The sequence below is a fragment of the Aphidius gifuensis genome, linkage group LG3, assembly GCF_014905175.1.
Source record: "Aphidius gifuensis isolate YNYX2018 linkage group LG3, ASM1490517v1, whole genome shotgun sequence".
NCBI classification, from domain to species: domain Eukaryota; kingdom Metazoa; phylum Arthropoda; class Insecta; order Hymenoptera; family Braconidae; genus Aphidius; species Aphidius gifuensis.
Window position 1 is genome coordinate 15,382,309 of NC_057790.1, and position 19,370 is coordinate 15,401,678.

Below are 19,370 nucleotides of genomic sequence, written 5' to 3' on the forward strand. Positions count from 1 at the left end.
GCAGTTGAAAATATAACTGACTTGACACAAAAAGATATTGCTGCACTTCCAGTGATGGCTATTATAAAATTTGCATCACATCAAATTGATGAAATTTGGGAAAAATTATCAGTAGAACAACGTTCAAATCCAACAATTTCAAAATTAAAACGATGTAAAAAACATCCAATACAAAATGATTGTGAAGATGAAGTTGGAATATCTTATTATGTACTAGAAAAAGATTGTTTAAAATGTAAAGAAGGAACTGATAATGGAGAATTAAATTTTATTAATGAATAAATGATGCAAAACCAAATTTTTAAAAGTTGTTTATTTTTTTAGAATTATCCTTCCTTCCTTTAAATATAAGATATAAAAAAAAATAAAGATTTAGTTTGTATAATAAAATAATAGAAACAAGTTTCAACAAGTTTAACATGTTTGAACAGGAAAAAAAAAAAAAAAAATACTGACTAGATTTCATTGTTATAAAAATTGATGAATCATCCGACAACAATGGATTAAATTTTAGAAAATATACTGAAACATGTTCAAACAGGAATTATTAGCTTTTCTCAAAAGAATATTTTTCACATCTATTGTTATAAATTCCAGAAAAAAGATTAAAGGATTAAGAGATTAGAATAATAGAAAGTAAAAACTATTTTCTAAGAAGAAAAAAATTTTAGTCGGGATAAGCATCACCTGGTTTTCCTTCCCCCACAAAATATCAACCAATCACAACGTTCCCCACTCTTAAAAAACTTATAGTAGGGATAAGCATAACCTGTTTTTCCCTTCTCCCACAAAATATTAACCAATCACAACGTTCCCCCACTCTTAGTGAAAAGAGGAAAGGGAACTTTTTCGTTGGTGGGGGACCTGAGATTTAGTATATATTCTCGTGCACAGAGACTAAGCATCACTCATCGTTCAGTCCATCAGCTGTAGTGCGCCCAGTCTTAGAAACCAACAAGTAAGTTTTACCATATATTTATAAATTTTTATTAACTTATCAATACTTTCAATGTTTTTCAGTAATGTATTTTGTTAACTAAAATAACTTTCCCATTTACAGATATTAAAAATGGGTTTTGCAAAAGCAAAAAAACTTCAAAAAGCTAACCAACGCAAATCATTGAAAGATTTAAAAAGGAAAGTGGTTTATAAAATTACTAAAGTAGTGCGATTTCCAACATCAAAGTATGGTCCAGCGCTAACAGTTGAAATCAACAATGAAAATTATGCATATCTACCAAAAAGATTTGCTACACATTTCAATCAAGATGATCAAGAATTTAAGGAGCTAGAAAATGCTGTCAAGAAAGGAACACTAACCATGGTTCTTGATGGTGAAAATAACCAAGATGTAATATTAGATGATAGTACATATGATCTACGTGATTTCGATGATGATGAGGAAATGTGAATAAATAAATAAATAAATACACTAAATCAAATTATTTTCGTTTGTTTTTATTTAATTAAAACCATAGGTTACAATTAATTTATGTTAACTTATGTACTATTCCACTTATTGGTCTATATTCAATTATTTTATCATGTAAAATTAAGCAATATGCTGTCGTTCCTTGAGGAAAATTTTCTTTTGATTCAAATTCCAAGCGTACATCTACAGCACCAGTCTTCAAAAACTCATTTTGTTTACTACAATCAATAACAATTAATGGAGATTTTTTAATAAAATTATCTTTTGTTACTAAATCTATTTTTGAGCCATAGTAAGACTCTGCAAAATTAGCATACATATCATATAATAAAGCAAATTGATTTTTTTCAATATCTAGATTCAAATTCCCATATGGAAAAATATGAGAATTAAGATAAAGTTTAACATTTGTTATTTTACAATGATCAAAATGTGTTACATCTTTTTGCCAATCATTTTTTCTATTTGATTGAAAACCAAGAATAACATAACGTGGCTTTTCCAGTTGAGTTGCAGTTTTCACTGTCCATATATGATGAGTTGTTTGTGGCAGCAATGGATACTCATATAAGTCCCACGATCTAAATCCAATAGAAATGACAGGATCTTTTTGTATATATTTCATTATATCAATTTTATTTTTGTTTGATAACATTATATACGGTACAAGCCATTCAATTTTTGTAAGTTTTAAATCAAATTCTGGCGTATTAGGAACTCTCTCATTATCTCGTACGATCGCATTCAAATTTGAACGTGATCGTATCATAATGAGTTCATGTTTCGCATTGACAATTATTTTTTGATAATCTTCAGCAAAGCCAAAAATTATATTTAATGGAACGCATATATCAAAATATCCATCATCATTTATCAATTTCATACCATTTTGATTTATCCACCCTGCATTTTTATAATTCATTCTTGAACTTAATGACAAATAATTTTTCATTGTAGATGTTATACCAACATTCTTTGATTTATCAATTAAAACTCCATTTAATTCATAACGCATTTCATCAAACAAAAAACCCATAGCATTATTTACTAACGTTAAAGGATAAATATCAGCAAGTGGATCTTCTGCATTTGCAGCAACACGTTCTTGCGTTAATTTTCCACTCATACGTATGTAGCTTTTTGATGGTAGAACAAACAAATCTTGATTCTGTTTTGATATTCTTATTTCATCACTATTATCGAAGCTCGTTGATCCAAATGACTGATGAGCATGTAGCTCATAGTTGGATATTTCATTGTTAAATTGAACTGGCGCGTTTATATCGAAAATATTTTCATCACTCATTTTGACGTGTAAAACAATTAAGACAAGTTATATTTATCCAATTAAAGTTCCAAAATTTTTTTTTACTTTTAGACCTAGACTCTGCAGGTAATTTATATTCTGAGATGTCAACTTCTTGACTGCTCGATTCAGACTGACTGGAGGTGTCCATGATGTGCTGCTTTTATACGATGCCCCACGTTTTATAGCGCGTGAATTGAAGCAAATTCCCATTCCTATGATTTTACGTGTAACGTAATGGTTATTGTTTCACCACGGAAATTCACTAATTTTCCGTTTTGATCAACAATTTTTAATTGTAAATGATCAATGGTTTTAACAGTAATTGGTAAATAGATTGGATTAGCTGGTACTTCAATTATTTTATAACCAGGTGGTACAGCAGGAAAAAAGTTATATATTGTATGAACTTTTTGTTGATTCACGTAAGCTCCTGTTGTAATGTTGCACTCGATTCTCAATGTATTCACTTTTAAAATATTAATCGGGTAGTTTGATTCATATTTTGTTTTAGAACTCAATATTCTCGGTGTAAATCCTAGTAAACGTGCTGGTGATTTTGGTTTTACAAAATCAATGTCTCTTTCACTTGTAATATATGAATGTAGAGTATTTTTATTATATGTAATTTTGATATTATATTTTTCTAAGTAAGCAGCTAGATCATCTATTTCATAACTTCCAGTTGGTATTTCAATTGTATCATAACTGTTCAAATATGTAATCATATTATTTTCATGATCGATATTTGGTAATGAATTAAATGATAAAAATGAAATAAGTGCTAATGAATAATTTTTTTCACTTGATAATTGTATGGGTGGAAAGTAATCAGTTTCTAAGACTGAAGATTTACCGGTGAGAGTTAAAGTAAACGTATCGTTCATTGTCAAGGTTGATAAATAACTGATTGGAAATTTTCTTTTCTTCTGCTTTTATAGTTTTCCTGTGAGAAATGCGAGACATAAATGTCCACAATTATACGTATTCCAATCTTGATAACGTTTATGATTATAATTGATGCTACCAACATTAAGATAACTGACAAGATCTTTCGGTGGCTGTAAGTTGCCAAAACTATCAAAGTATATTGCTGAATTTTTATTGAGTTTTTTATATGCTACCCAATGTGTTCCAGGATTTCTTTTATCATCTAAATTAATGATTCCACACTCTTGTTTCCAAGGTCCATCTTTTGGCATATCATTTCGCATAAAAACTCCACGGAAATTAGCAATTTTTGATTGTTTAGCAAATTTTAATAAATCACCGTCAGTTAAAGCTCTTTGTGGTAGCATCAGTTGAAGTTTTTTGGAGAGAGATAAAGTCCCATACCGCTTTTATGTGGTGTTAAATAAAGTCCTTTTCCTATTGCAATCGATTCCATCATTTTATTGTGTCGCTTATTTTCATTTAATTGTTCTTTACTTGTCTTTACTGCATTGATAGCTTTGACAACACCAGATGCTCCACCAACTAATCCACCCAATGCTGATATAGCTGAGAAAATCGGGATTAAAAGTGGTAGTGCACCACCGATATGTTTAGCAACTGGTAAAACTCTAGGTACTGTAATAGCTTTCTTGCCACCATTTTTTTTAATAGCTGCTCTCGCACCGTTTATTGCTGATTTAATTGCAACTGATGAATTATTTGATCCCTTCATTGCTTGTTTTGCTGCTTGTACGATTTTTGAAAATGATATTTTCTTTTTTGTTATTTTCTTTTTTTTAACTGCACGTTTTTTATTTTTTATTAATTTTCCTCCGGTCTTTTTTTTTATTTTTCTATTTTTCAACGAAGATAATGGTTTTTTTTTTCTCGTACATTTCTTTTTCTTTTTTTCAGTAACACAACCCATGCCAAATTTCGATTTTACTTTCATTGCTCCAGTAACGAATGTAGCTGCTGCTCTCTCACTTAAACTTGCGTCTTTAGAAAAAATACGTTTAGCTGCTTCACGAGCTAAAATATCATCAGCTGCGTTTCTTGCCTTGATATCGTTGCGATTTTTTGAATAAGCAATATCGTGATTTTTACAGGCTGCGTCCAAAGGATTAATTCCCGGATCTCCTCTTGCTAAACGTTTTTCTAACTTGGTACCTGGTCCACAATATGAATAACCAGGCAGATGGAGTTCGAATGGTAACTTGTTGATTATTTTATTGAGTATTCCTTTTCCACAACGTTTTTTGTTCTTTTTCTTTTTTGATGTATGCTCAATCATAGCTTATAACAGACTGATTTGCTTTGGTATAAAACGGTTGAATTTATATGATTTGAGCTCAGTGCTCATCACGATGGATTACCAGAAACAAGCTCTAAAATTACCAGTTATAAACTTTGATATAATTACATCAAAAAGTGGTAATGGTTTAATAGAAAAACGACATGGTGATTTACTACCTAATACAATAAGATGTGCGATAATTGGAGGAAGTAATTGTGGTAAAACGAACGCTTTAATGAGTTTAATTGTTGATCCAAATGGTTTACGATTTGCAAATATTTATATTTATAGTAAATCATTATACCAACCAAAATATCAATATTTAGAAAAGTTACTAGAACCACTTGAAGAAATAAATTATTATAAATTTTCCGACAACGATCAAGTCGTACCAGTTGATGAAGCAAAACCAAATTCGTTGTTTATATTTGATGATGTTGCAACTGAAAAGCAGGATCATATAAAAGCATTTTTTTGTATGGGAAGGCACAAAGCTGTTGATTCTTTTTATTTATGTCAATCATATGCACGAATACCAAAACATTTAATACGTGATAATATCAATTTTTTAATAGTCTTCCCACAAGATGATACAAATTTAAAGCATATACATCACGATCACGTTAATATTGATATGGAGTATAGTAAATTCCGTCAGATGTGTGTGGATTGTTGGAAAGAAAAATATTGCTTCCTGTGTATCGATAAAGATAGAGATATAGATAAAGGGAGATATAGAAAAAATTTTGACTGCTTTATAACTATAAATAACAGAACAATTTGTTAAATTTTCTCAGTTATTGTAAAATCGCAAAGGAACAACATGCCTCTTTGTGAGCAAGAACTAGTTGATGAAACAAAATTTTTAAGTGAAATTGAAAAAGTACAAGACGTTATTCGGAAAAAATATCAATTGATAAAATTAGGGAAAGAAAATATATCAGATGCTGCAAATGAATATCTTAAACCTGTTGTCACACCGCTCAACAAATTAGCTGCACAACTGCCAACAACAACGGTTAGCAAAAAATCATTAATTGATGATGATAAATCATTTCCAGATGAAAAAAATACGAATGATAAAAAAAATAATTCAATACATGAGGACAATTTTAGTACTTCTGATATTGAAGAATCAGTTTATGAACAAGAAGCTGAATATGATACTGCTGATGAAGGCGAGGAAACATTTGTGGAAGAATCAAATAAAGATTTAATAGATGATTACTTAGGAAAAATCAATAGTATACAGTGGGATGAAGATTATGGTGTAAAAAAAGTAAAATCTGACTACAAAATTGGAAATGCGAAAATTTTCTTTAACGATGATGAATTAAATATTTTTGATACACCATACAAAATAACACCTGGATTAATGGAATTATTATTTATGAAATCACCAGACAGAAGAACTATTACTGATATTGATGAAAAAAATTATAATGAAATTATTAATAATACAAATGCACATCATCAATATCATAGATCTAATATGCCAATAAAAAATTCAGCATCTCGGAAATACATCGATTTTATTGCGCCTCATAAGAATGTTAATAATGAGCATTATGGTACTGGATTATTACCAACGGTTATGACTCTTAGAAAAAATAATCCAACTAGAGTCAATTATATCTATTGGGACGATCCGAATGAACTTGTTGATCGATTACGATTATTAGTAGCATCAAGAACAGCTGGTAATCCGAATCATGATTATGAGATCATGTCAATTATTGAAGAGTTGAGAGAATGTGGATTAATATATTAATATATTAATATAAAAAAATCAGTCTGTATACATCCGTCAGTGAACTATGACTGATTATAAAAGAGACGTTGTGCGTGAGTTAGCAGCATATTAAAATATTAAAACAAACTGTATTTAAAAGTTTAAATCATTGTCATGTTAAAATCAAATTTAAATTAAATCAACATGTAAGAATAAGTAAATATAAGCATGTCTTTGATAAAGGATATAAACCAAATTGGACAAACGAAATATTCACAATTACTGAAATTAATAAAACATCACCTGTAACGTATAAGCTTAAAGACTATCAAGGAAATCCAATACAAGGAAGCTTTTATACTGAAGAGCTACAAAAAGTTCGACATTCCGACATTTATTTGATTGAAAAAGTTTTGAAAAGACGAGGGAATTAGATGTATGTAAAATATCTTGGATTTGACAATAGTCATAATCAATGGATAGATAATCAATAAACTAATAAATAAAAAAAGCAACGTGTATTTATTTTCTAACAATAATTTTTATTATATACATTTATACAATTTTTATTTACATCATTCATATTTTCTTTTAAATATACTTTTACTCAAACACATTCGTTCAACAGGTATATATCCCCAAGGCAGAGTGTCAGTTTCACCATTAGTTAACTGTCGTTTATCATCTTGCCAACTGAGAGCAATTTTTTCAATTGTTCTTGTTGTTACTTCATGTTTATGTGATCTTATAATATTTTGTTGCTTTTTTAAAATAACATGATTAATTAAACAATTTTTATAATCATCGAAAGTTATTTGTCTTACAGTTGATCTTTTGACGCCCTTTGCTCTCATATGAACACGTTTTTTTAATGAATTATTTTCATCTGCTATAACATAAGAGTATAATTTACTTCGTAAACCAATGAATTCTTTCATTATTTTTCCATTATTCTCATCTTTCATAATACCAATAACTTTTTTATTTTTTAATTGAATTCCATATTGATTATTTTCTGGATAATCAGATGTATCAAATTAATTAGGATTATTACGTATTAAATCGTATGGATTATGACTAAATATGTGGTAAACAGCAGAATCAGTATCACCATATAAATACTTGACTTTATCTTCATATTTTGGTTTTATGAAATTATAATGGAAATCATACATATATGTTTTTGACATTTCCAAAATAGAAAATCCAAGATAAATTGGTTTATTGAAAAGTATACTTGTTGGTTTCATCTCAATTATTACAAGATCGTCAATGATTAAATGACTGTGAAAGTTTGGCTTTGAGATATAATATCTTGCTCCACCTCTACCACCATATTTTTCTACAAGTTTTATGGATTTACGAGTTCTTACAGACTCTAGTGTTTTACCATAAATTGCATTGATGAATAATTTTCTAAGATCTTTTTCAAATGCACTACGGGCTTACTTTCGTAACTCAGTATTAAGATCAATATAAGATTTGAGCCATGCACTTTGTTCGAATTTTAAAACACGATGAATTTTAGTAATAATCATCCCCAAAGAACAATATTGTTTTAAATTCCGGTAATGGATAACATAATTTTTTTTATTATCTAGAGTTGCCAATAATTTTGGAGTTTTACTGGTTTCTAGAGGTGGTTTTTCGCGTACTGGTGCTAGTGGAAAATCTTTATGGTGATGATGCAAACTTGCAGGATAATCTAAATCAACTTCAAGAATGTATCCATATTTCGAGTTATCAGCAGTTGAATTTAATATTGAAATATCAAAGTTATCAATCCATTCAAATTTACAAGTTGGAAGATATTCTCTCATTGCTGCTCCATACATATTATTTAAATCAAAGTACATTAAAAATGACTCTTCCTCCTCAGGATTATATTCACTGCCCATATATCGATTATTTGCTTTTCCATATCGATTCGAGACTTGTGATAAACCACCTCTTATACCTTGCTCAATAAACAACATCATTTCAGGATCTGAGTATATCTCAACATTGCACTAAAACTAAGTCCAGGTAGTGTATAATAATGTGCTGGATCTAACTTATATGTATTTAAACAATCAGCTCTGAAGCTTTCAAAAACATCAGCTAAAAGGGCAACATCAGTTTGTAAATATAAATCATTATATTCCCCAAGTGTTTTTATTTTGAACTTTTGCCAAACATTCAGAGCATGTGCATATGCTTCATCTGAAATATTTTCTTCATTCAATTTTGAATAAAATTGATCTTTCGATGGAAGTGTTGTATCATCAAATTTTTCCCATTTATCAAGATAATCATATGGAAATACTCCCTTCTTTGTAATTAAATTGAATTCATCATCATTTTTACAGAGACTTTTCGTTATCGATTTTTTATTATCATCTAGATTATTTGATAATGAATCTATAGAACTAGCCATAAATCTATATGAGTCGATGAATCTGAATTTTATGCGGGTACCTTTGACAGATTTTGTAAATGAAATATACCTTTCTTTGTTGGTATATTTTCAGTTTTTTGATGATGAAATGTGCATCATAGCCTGTGAGATTGTGAAATACTACAGGAATGATACATGATTCTTGATAATTTATATTGCATATTTGATGGGCGGCACCTCGGTATTCTGAAGTCCAATGCGAATGATCTCTTACTCTTACGTCATTTTTCGTGAAATTTTTATCACAAATATGACATTTTTTAGCATTCAAAATTGTAATTCTTCATCTCGTGTGAGAGACATTGGTTTAATATCATCTATTATTTTATTGACTTGATGAGCAATTTGTTCAAGCTCTGTAATAAACCATTCAATTGAATTTTTACCTCTATGAAGATTGAACTTGGAAAGTGAGTCATCATAACTACACTTTAAATAATATGCTGCACTACTTGGAACATGTTTTTGATAAATTTGATTTTTTTCAAGTTCTTCACTCTGCACTTTTTTCAATAAACATTCTAAATCACCATAAATTATAAACGGTACCGTTAATTGATGTTTATAACTTTTAAATTGTAAAATATTATTTTTTGCAGTCGGTAATCTCATTGCACTTTTACATTTTTCACTGCAAAGTTTTTCATGATTATCCCGTGATTTTTGAGATTGAAAATGACATAAGCAACGATCACAAATTATTTTCTTCCCATTATGTTTAGAAATTTGTGAGCTCACTAATCTGGATAAGTTTTTGATCCATGCAAAATGATATTGTGCCAAATTTTTTCGTGAATTGAAATTATTAACAACAACAATATCATCATCATCATCATCATAATCGTCTTCCACTTCTACTTCTCTCTCAACCATTAAAAGATGAATCGTTTCCCTATCTGATTCATTTTTGCTTATATAATATGGTACAACTCTTTTTTTTCTACGTTTTTTATTTTTTTTCTCATTATCATTATCACTTTCATCATCACTTTCATCATCATCATCATCATCATCTATACCATAAATATTAATTTTCAACTTATTTTGTTTTTCAAAAACTTTGATTTTTTCCCATGTTATTGGGAAAGTTATTCCGCTAGAATTTATTTTATCAAGATGTTTCGTATAATGACTCACACGCTCACCATTTTTTGGCACTTTGTATAAACATGCTAAAACTGACCATAGGAAACAAAAATTATCAGAATTTTTGACGTTTACAACTGAGTGAGTTTTCAGTATCCATGATGGCATTTCAACGAAAGATGAATTACCACCTTGCAGTGGTATGTAATCATTTATTTGGATTTCAAGATGGAGGATTTCCTGCAGTTTCCAACCAGATCCATTTAATTCAGCTTCCTCAACATCTTCTATAAAATGTTCAAAATTTTCTTTGAATAGTTGGCTCAGATCTGATGATTGTAAAACCTCAAAACTGCCTTCACTGAAATATTTTGTTTCAACTTCTACATTATTATCTGAAGGTTTTTCGATTTCATAGTTTAAAGCTAATACAGTATTGACTTTGAGTGCATTTTTATCTTGTAAAATAAGACCTAACTGATTAATTAACATTTCTTTAGCATCAGAAAGAAAGTCTTTTACATCTTTATGTTTTAAATTAATTATAATACTTGTCTTCATCCTGTTTCTGAATACATTTTCTAAGTCTTGCCATTCAATGTATTTTTCAGTAGAAGCGTTTGATACATCAACTGTTGAAGATACACCTGCACCTTGTACTTGCAAACTTTGTAATCTTAATAAATAAGTTGTCAGTATTGCCACTGTTGCTTGAGTGCATTTTTTATGAGCACCTGACAGACTTGCACATGATCTGTTATAATTTGCAATATCTCTGCGTAAAGAAATAATTGTAGAATTGATTTGATTGTGATCTGGAGCCTCGTGTAAACGTTTAACTATTATTCGATATTCTTCTCGACGTAGTCTGCATTGTGCATTTAAATCCATTTTATTCGAATTTTTTATTTTAATATTTGTTTGGTTAACCTAAAAATCAAAAAATATTAATGTAGAATTATTGCAAGCGAAAATCTATGGATAATTGACTTAAAAATTTCAAAAAATATTCAAAAATTGTAAAGATAATGATGGATTACTAAAAAAAAAAAATTATTTTGAGGTTATTTTTTTATAAAAAAATATTAACCTAGTGCAAGAAATATTTATGTAGATTGATAGCTAGTGAAAATCTGAAAATAATTAACTTGAAACTTTTAAATATTAATCAAAAATTGACAAGATAATGATGGATTACCAAAAAAAAAAAAAAAAAAATTTTTTTTGAGTTTATTTTTATAGAAAAATATTAACCTGGTGCAAAAAAAATATTTATGTAAATTGTTAGCTAGTGAAAATCTAAGAATAATTGACTTAAAACTTTTCAAAATTACTCAAAAATTGATGAGATAATGATGGATTACAAAAAAAGTTTTTTTTTTAAGGTTATTTTTTATAGAAAAATATTAACCTGGTGCAAAAAATATTTAAGTAGATTGATAGCTAGTGAAAGTCTAAGAATAGTTTATTGAGAAATTTTATAAAATATCTAAGGATTATAAAAATAAATATTGTTTATTAAATTGTGGTTAAGACTTACCTGATATTTTTATATGACTATTTCGTCTTGGCAGCAGATCACAATGAAATGTGTTGAAAGAATGAGTTAGATGGACTGATATTTATTTAGCTTTATCCCCACTTTTTGATGACCACTAGCGACATCATCACACTAGCGCCACTATTTCATTTTATTGACTACTAGCGACTTCATCACATTTTTTATTAACTATTAGCGATACTCAGAGAATGAAACCAAAAAAAAAAAGTTTAGAAAATATATAGCTAAGGCAAAATGATTCTAACCAATAAAAAGCAATAAAAATTTCATATGAAAAAAAAAAAAAAACAAAAAATATTTCAAATCAAATAAATCAAAAAAAAAACGAATCAATATAAAAATAATAATTACAAGAGATAAGCAATAAAAATTTCATATGAAAAAAAAAAAAAAAAAAAAACAAAAAATATTTCAAATCAATTCAATTAATTTATTTTTTAATAAAAAATGAAGTCTTTTGTCCACATTGGACTTCCACAAATTCTACCTCTTCGCGAAAGTACACGTGGTATGTAGCTACAATTGTAGTAATCTACATTTTCTAACCGCCTATTCATCTCCTCCGGTTCGAGAATAACCGTATCAGCATCATCATCGTCATCATCATCATCAATATCATCATATTCCTGCTCACGAGTATCCCTGGTTACTGTAAAAGAAAAAAACAACAATGAAAAATTACTGAAAGAAAAAAAAAAAAAAATCATCAGAAAAAAAAAAAAAAAATACTTACAATAAATTGGTTCATCATCATCATCATCATATTCCTGCTCACGAGTATCCCTGGTTACTGTAAAAGAAAAAAAAACAACAATGAAAAATTACTGAAAGAAAAAAAAAAAATCATCAGAAAAAAAAAAAACAATACTTACAATAAATTGGTTCATCATCATCATCATCACTCACCAAGTCGATGATAGGTATAATCTGTAAAAACGATACAGAAAATACAAGTAAAAAAAAAGGACATCTACCGGAAAAAAAAAAAAAATAGATAAATAGAATAAGTAAATAAATAAATTTTTTTTATTTTTTTATCCCGGTAGATGTCCTTTTTTTTTAGCAGCAAAATCGGACTTCTATTTATTATTTTTATTATTAAAAAGGACATGTACAAAGCAAATTTTGCTGCTAAAATAAAAAGGACATCTACTGGAAAAAAATGTAATTTTGCACAATTTTTTTTAGCAACAAAATTAGTCTTGTATTTTTTTCTCGCTAGATGTCCTTTTTTTTAGCAGCAAAATTGGACTTCTATTTATTTATTATTTTTATTATTATTATTATTATTATTAAAAAGGACATGTACAAGGCAAATTTTGCTGCTAAAAAAAAAAGGACATCTACTGGAAAAAAATGTAATTTTGCTCAATTTTTTTTAGCAACAAAATTATCCTTTACTACCGGAAAAATAAAATAGAGGGAAAAATTGTACATCATTAAATTGCAATCGTACATTTTTTTCCAGTAGATGTCCAAAAAAAAAAAAAAAAAAAAATACATACCTCATGATCCATTGCTGATCCATTGCTCTCATCACCAGTGTTATCTGCAAAAAAATTAAAAATTAATAAAATAATTGAAAATAAAAAAAAATATAATATATAAAAATGAAAAATATTAAAAATTACCTGGGTTATCTGCAACAGGGACGATGGGTTCTCCAGATAACCTCTGCTCCAGCTCCTCTTGCTCTAACCTGGCAGCTGGGTCATCATCACCAGTGTTATCTGCAAAAAAATTAAAAATTAATAAAATAATTGAAAATAAAAAAAAATATAATATATAAAAAATGAAAAATATTAAAAATTACCTGGGTTATCTGCAACAGGGACGGTGGGTTCTCCAGATAACCTCTGCTCCAGCTCCGCTTGCTCTAACCTGGCAGCTGGGTCATCATCACCAGTGTTATCTGTAAAAAAAAAATAAAAATTAATAAAATAATTGAAAAAATAAAAATTAATAAAATAATTAAAAATAAAAAAATATAAAAATATAAAAATAAAAAAATTACCTTGGTTAGCGGCAACGGGGACGGTGGCTTCTCTGGATGACCTCTCCTCCTGCTCTAACCTAGACATTGCGTGGTATCGGACCCACAAATTCCGTTCCAGGAGTCTTCTCCAAAGACCTACACGCTGAAAAAAAAAAATAATATAATCAAAGAAATACAATAAAATTAATAATAAAACAAAAAAGATTGATGAGAACACGTGCTTGCGTGATGTAATTATCCAAGCACGTTTTCTATCCTTTTTGTTTTTCTTATCAATTTTATTATATTTTCTTTTTATTTTATTCTATTAATTTTATTTTGTTTATTTTTTATTTATTTAATAAATGAACAATTTTTTTATTATATTTTTATTATATTTTCCTCTTTGCAAAACACGTGCGTAAAAGAGATTGCACACGTGTTCTGCGTAAAGAAAAAATATAATAAAAATATAATAAAAAAATTGTTCATTTATTAAATAAATAAAAAATAAACAAAATGAAATTAATAGAATAAAATAAAAAGAAAATATAATAAAAATTGATAAGAAAAACAAAAAGGATAGAAAACGTGCTTGAATAATTGCATCATGCAAGCACGTGTTCTCATTAATCTTTTTCGTTTTTCATATTAATTTATGTTTATTGCATTTTCTTTTAATTTATTTATTTTTATTTAATAAATTAGTGTTGTGGCTTTTTTTTATTATAAATATTATATATATATTTTATTCTTTGCAAAACACATGGGTAAATCTCTCGATTGCACACACGTGTTTTGCAAAGAATAATATAAAAAGAGCCATACAACTAATTTATTAAATAAAAATAAATAAAATAAAATGAATAAAAAATAAAATAAATTACTTACCCTTCTATTATTTCTTCTATTAACTCTTCCACAGTTCATTTTGTATTTTCCTTTAAAAGTATTATCAAACAACCTCATTCCGTGACGAACCAAACTTTAAGAAAATTGTGGGAAATTTGGAAAACATAGAGCGCTGACAAAACGGAACTGCAGCGCACTACTAAAGATATCATATGATAAAAACGGGAAATACATTACCTACTTTTTGTGGGAATTTTGAAAATATTATGAAAATATTATAAACGTTATTAAATTATTAAATTATTATTATTATTGTTATTGATGATAAATAATATATTATGATATAATAATAATTACCTTTGGTAATAACGAAATGTAATATGACGTCTTGCGAAAAAACCAATATGACGTTGAAAAAAAAATTCAATATGGCGTCTTGCGAAAAAACCAATAGGGCGTTGAAAAAAAAAAAAATTCCAATATGGCGACAGACGGAAAAAAACAATATGGCGTCGTATGAAAAATGGGACCCGGGAATTTCAAAATTTCAAAAAATTAAAAATGGCGTCTTTTGGAAAAACCAATATGGCGTCTTACAAAAATCGGACCCCCCATGGCGATTTGACCTAATTAATCAATTAGAGGACCCCCTGTGGCGATCTGACCTAATTAATTAATTAATCGACCTAATTAATTAATTCAAGGACCCCCTGCGGTGATTTGACCTAATTAATTAATTCGCGGACCCCCTGGGGGACGGCCTCGCTGATTCCGGGAAATCACCCGCGAATCACAGCGGGGGGTCGCGGATTTCGCGGGGGAAGGGGGGCACAGCGGGGGGGGGTTGAGCCAGAACTCTCCTATATATACTACTGGAATTACTTTTGTATATAAAAATTAACAATTTTTGTTTTGATTTTATTGATAATATAATAAACAATATAAAATATTATATGTTCTAATATTGCAATTTTAGTGTTTTTGGTTTAATATTATACGACATTATTATTGTAGGTCCTTATTGAATACTTATTTTTTCCAGGTACCCATCTTGATCACGTTTGGCGTCACGTTTTTGATCAAGTTTGGATCAAGCATCTTGATCAAGAATGGATTTGAAATCAATGTTGCTTGATCAAGATTTGATCAAGACTTGATTTCAATTTCCACTCGGGGTATACAAGGATGGCATGGCGCACGTTAGATTCTTTTTTTACGTAGGCGTATGCCTACTAGTAAATTTTTTGTACGACCAAATGGAGAAATGATCATATCTCTCCAAAGTAAAGTAGATAAAAAGTTCGTACTAGCACCAAATTAAACCTTAGAAAAAATACTATAACCAAGGATATAATAAAAGTTTGCGCAATTTTTTATTAATTTATTATTAACAAAAGAAAATTGTTGATAAATTTGTAAAACGAATTATTAAGTAAACTAAAAACAAATCATGGATACGATTTTTTGCCAGAATACTTGAAATTAAAAAATCTATTCAATTGAAAAATAACCATTTTTTTATGATTGTTAGAAATTTGTTAATTAACGAAGAAACTAATTTAACGTTTTTTTAGATTTTGTATAAAAATTTTGAAAAATTGAACTTTAATTTAGTCTCAAATTGTTAGTTTTCTTGAATACCGAGAGCCACACAATCTTGTTAAAAAACGCTCCAGGCTCAAATTAATGAGTTATTAACAATTGTTTATAACAATAAGTACTGTGCACTATCTTATAATGAAAAAAAACCATGAAGGATTGATTTTAACGGTTTGTTTGAAGATCATGAGCTCTCAGAAATTTCATTAAGAATTTTCTAAGCTTAATAAAATTTTTCTACATTGATTTGTTCAAAAGTTATCCAATGCCTAAACAATTATTGTCAATTCGGTTTTTCGACTCGCGTTTATGCGGCAAACCTTCTTTACCATGCTCGCTCGATCGGTAAAATTGGTATTTATGTTGTTACATAATTTTAGAAAAATATTGAGGTTGGACACTTTAAGGTTGCTTATAAATAATTAAATCGTCACTCAATTTTTTTTTTTTTTTGGTTCATTTTTCAAATGAAATAAATATCTATACATATCTGTCAATTTTTTCTGACGTCGTTTTTTTTGAGATAATTAATGTCAAAGTTGACAACTTTTATACGCGAAGATAGGACTATAAGTTGATATACTGTACATTTTTATATTTAACGAGTTCGTTTTTCACTAAAAAATTTTCAAATTACTATCAAATTGTAGTGCTCGACAAGACGAATACGATAAAAAAATTTGAATTTTTTCTGACGTTGATTTTTAAAGATATTTAATGTTAAGTTTGAAATTTTCGTCTTTTTCGCAACGAGAGGACACGAGAGAATTGCGATCCGGCAACACTGCTCTCTTCTCCTTGTTTACTTTTCACTTGCTAAGCGGGATGTTATACACCAACGTGACATACACAATGATGCACTGTAGCAGTGGTGGTATATAAAAAAATACAGTGTCTCACGATTTCCATTTTGCTTGCTGGAATAGTGTTGGTGCCTATCTGTACACACACACTACGATTTTTAAGGCAAAAGCGTAACAAAATTTTTAAAGAGGGGCCACAAAATAAACGTAGTGGTATACGAGTCCTCCAAGCCTAAATAATAGTACGACTATGTCCCTTGTAAGCAACCTTAAATTTTGCTGTTTAAAAAATAAAAAATAAACTATAAACTATTTTTTCCTTTCACTATATTTTAATGTATTACTTAATTTCTCCTTTTTATAAAAAATTTTTATAATTTTTGCGTTATTAAATTGAAAAAATTAGCGTGTTGCGAGTATGCACGGGAGAAGTAAAACTTCTTTCGAAATAGTTGCATGTCACGCTGAATAATAATAATAATAATAATAATAATAATAATATTAATACTGACATTTTCAAATTTCTCCGACTCTTTTTTCGTTTGAAGTTAGACAAATTGAAATTTTCCGTGGACATGAATCAATAAATAAAAAAAATTAAACAATATAAATATATAATTTTTTTAATGCTGTTGGCATCGCTAGATTATTGAAAAGCTACTGTCAAATTTTCAAGTTGATTTATTGATTTTTAAGAAAGTTATCACAAGTTATAAATTGAAAAAAAAGTATTTTTTTCAAAAAAAATAATTTTGTTTTCAATTTTTAACTCGTTAACTAATAATCATAACAAAAAATTTATTTGAACGAAAGTATGTATTTTTTAATTCTATGAATGATGGTATTTTTTTTTTGAATTTTTTATGTTTGATTTTTCACCCAAAGCAACGTTGAGCAACGTCGTGTTTTCTTGGGCTTCGAGCGTGCGGCCGGTTATTGCATCCGGACCCTCAATTGATACCAACGATATTATTACTAATATTATATTGATATTATTGTTGATATCATAATATTATTGGAGTTATTATTATTTATAATAATATTATTCATATATAACCAATAACCATAGTATAAATAAAATAATAATTTCAAAAATATCATCGATAAGAATAATATCAATATAATATTAGTAATAATGGTATCAACCATATTAATAATTATTATTAATAATAACAATAATATTATCGATTTTAATAATATCAGTGATATCAATAATATTAATAATAATATTGACAATATCATTCATTTATAAATCTTGATAATTATTAGTATTTATATTCAAAATATTATTATTATAGATATTATTATTAATATCAATACCATTGTGAATAATTGATAATATTATCGAAATTATTGTTGTTATAATTATCATCATTTATATATATTTATAGTATAAATAATAATAACAACAATAATTTTATAAATAATAATATTAATTACGATATAATATTGATAATATTATCAATATTAATATTTTGAATATGATCAATAATCAGTTATAGTGTTTAATAATATTTAAATTGAAAAAAGTCGCACACGCATACACACATAGCAGCTGACGCTTCGAGTTTATACGCTATATTTGTCCAACTAGGAAGACTTCGGAAGACTTTCAATTTAAGACCTCAGGCTTACGAAGTCTTCCATTTTAAGGCATATATAAACTCCTTAAAACTATCGTGTGTTCACTTTATGCAAGAGTAATCAGAATTTATTTTCCAACATATAAATATATAAGAATCGATGGAAAAGTACGGTTAAAACTGAAAAGTAATTGAAATTGAAAAAGTAGTATTCTTATGTACATTTTTATTGAAGATTTCCAAAAGATTTGTGGCATCGTGGTAAAGCACTCGCTTATCACCAAGATGGTCTGGGTTCGATTCTTGGTTGAAAAGTTTTTTTTTAAAGTAATTTTCTGAAAATTCGAAAAATTTTTTCATAAAAATTTTACAAATTTTTTATATACCATCTATATAATATTAATAAAAAAAAATTGAAATTTTTTATAAACATTTTATAAATCTTTTACATGATTTTCCCAATGTTTTTGCCCATATTTTACAAATTAATTTTATAAAATGACTGTTATATAATTTTTGCAAAATTTCTATAAAATATTTCCGTGGGGGAAAACTGATGAGGTTAGAAACAATATGGAGGGCCTGGATCATGACATTTTTGTCATGACTGAAACTTGCCCGAACAACAGTCGACTCACGTATGAATACTTTGATATGGATAAATACAACGTTATAAAAGTTTCCAGTGAATCTACTGAGGGTGTTGTTATAATTGTCATTAATAAAAGAATTTGTGAACAACAGGTGGCAGTACCACATGTCTTAATAGATAAG

At 28.1% G+C, this 19,370-nt stretch overlaps 2 long non-coding RNA genes across 2 annotated transcripts; both read right to left on the reverse strand.

Moving 5' to 3' along the window:
- Nucleotides 1-12,384: 12,384 nt before the first annotated feature.
- On the reverse strand, nt 12,385-12,685 carry LOC122852056. Its single transcript, XR_006373793.1, has 3 exons — nt 12,657-12,685; nt 12,518-12,574; nt 12,385-12,433 (listed from the first exon to the last, which is right to left on the reverse strand). It is a non-coding gene; the product is annotated as an uncharacterized LOC122852056 (long non-coding RNA).
- A 629-nt stretch (nt 12,686-13,314) lies between these two features.
- Nucleotides 13,315-13,653, reverse strand: LOC122852057. The gene is made up of 3 exons (XR_006373794.1): nt 13,598-13,653; nt 13,416-13,514; nt 13,315-13,333 (listed from the first exon to the last, which is right to left on the reverse strand). It is a non-coding gene; the product is annotated as an uncharacterized LOC122852057 (long non-coding RNA).
- Nucleotides 13,654-19,370: the final 5,717 nt, after the last annotated feature.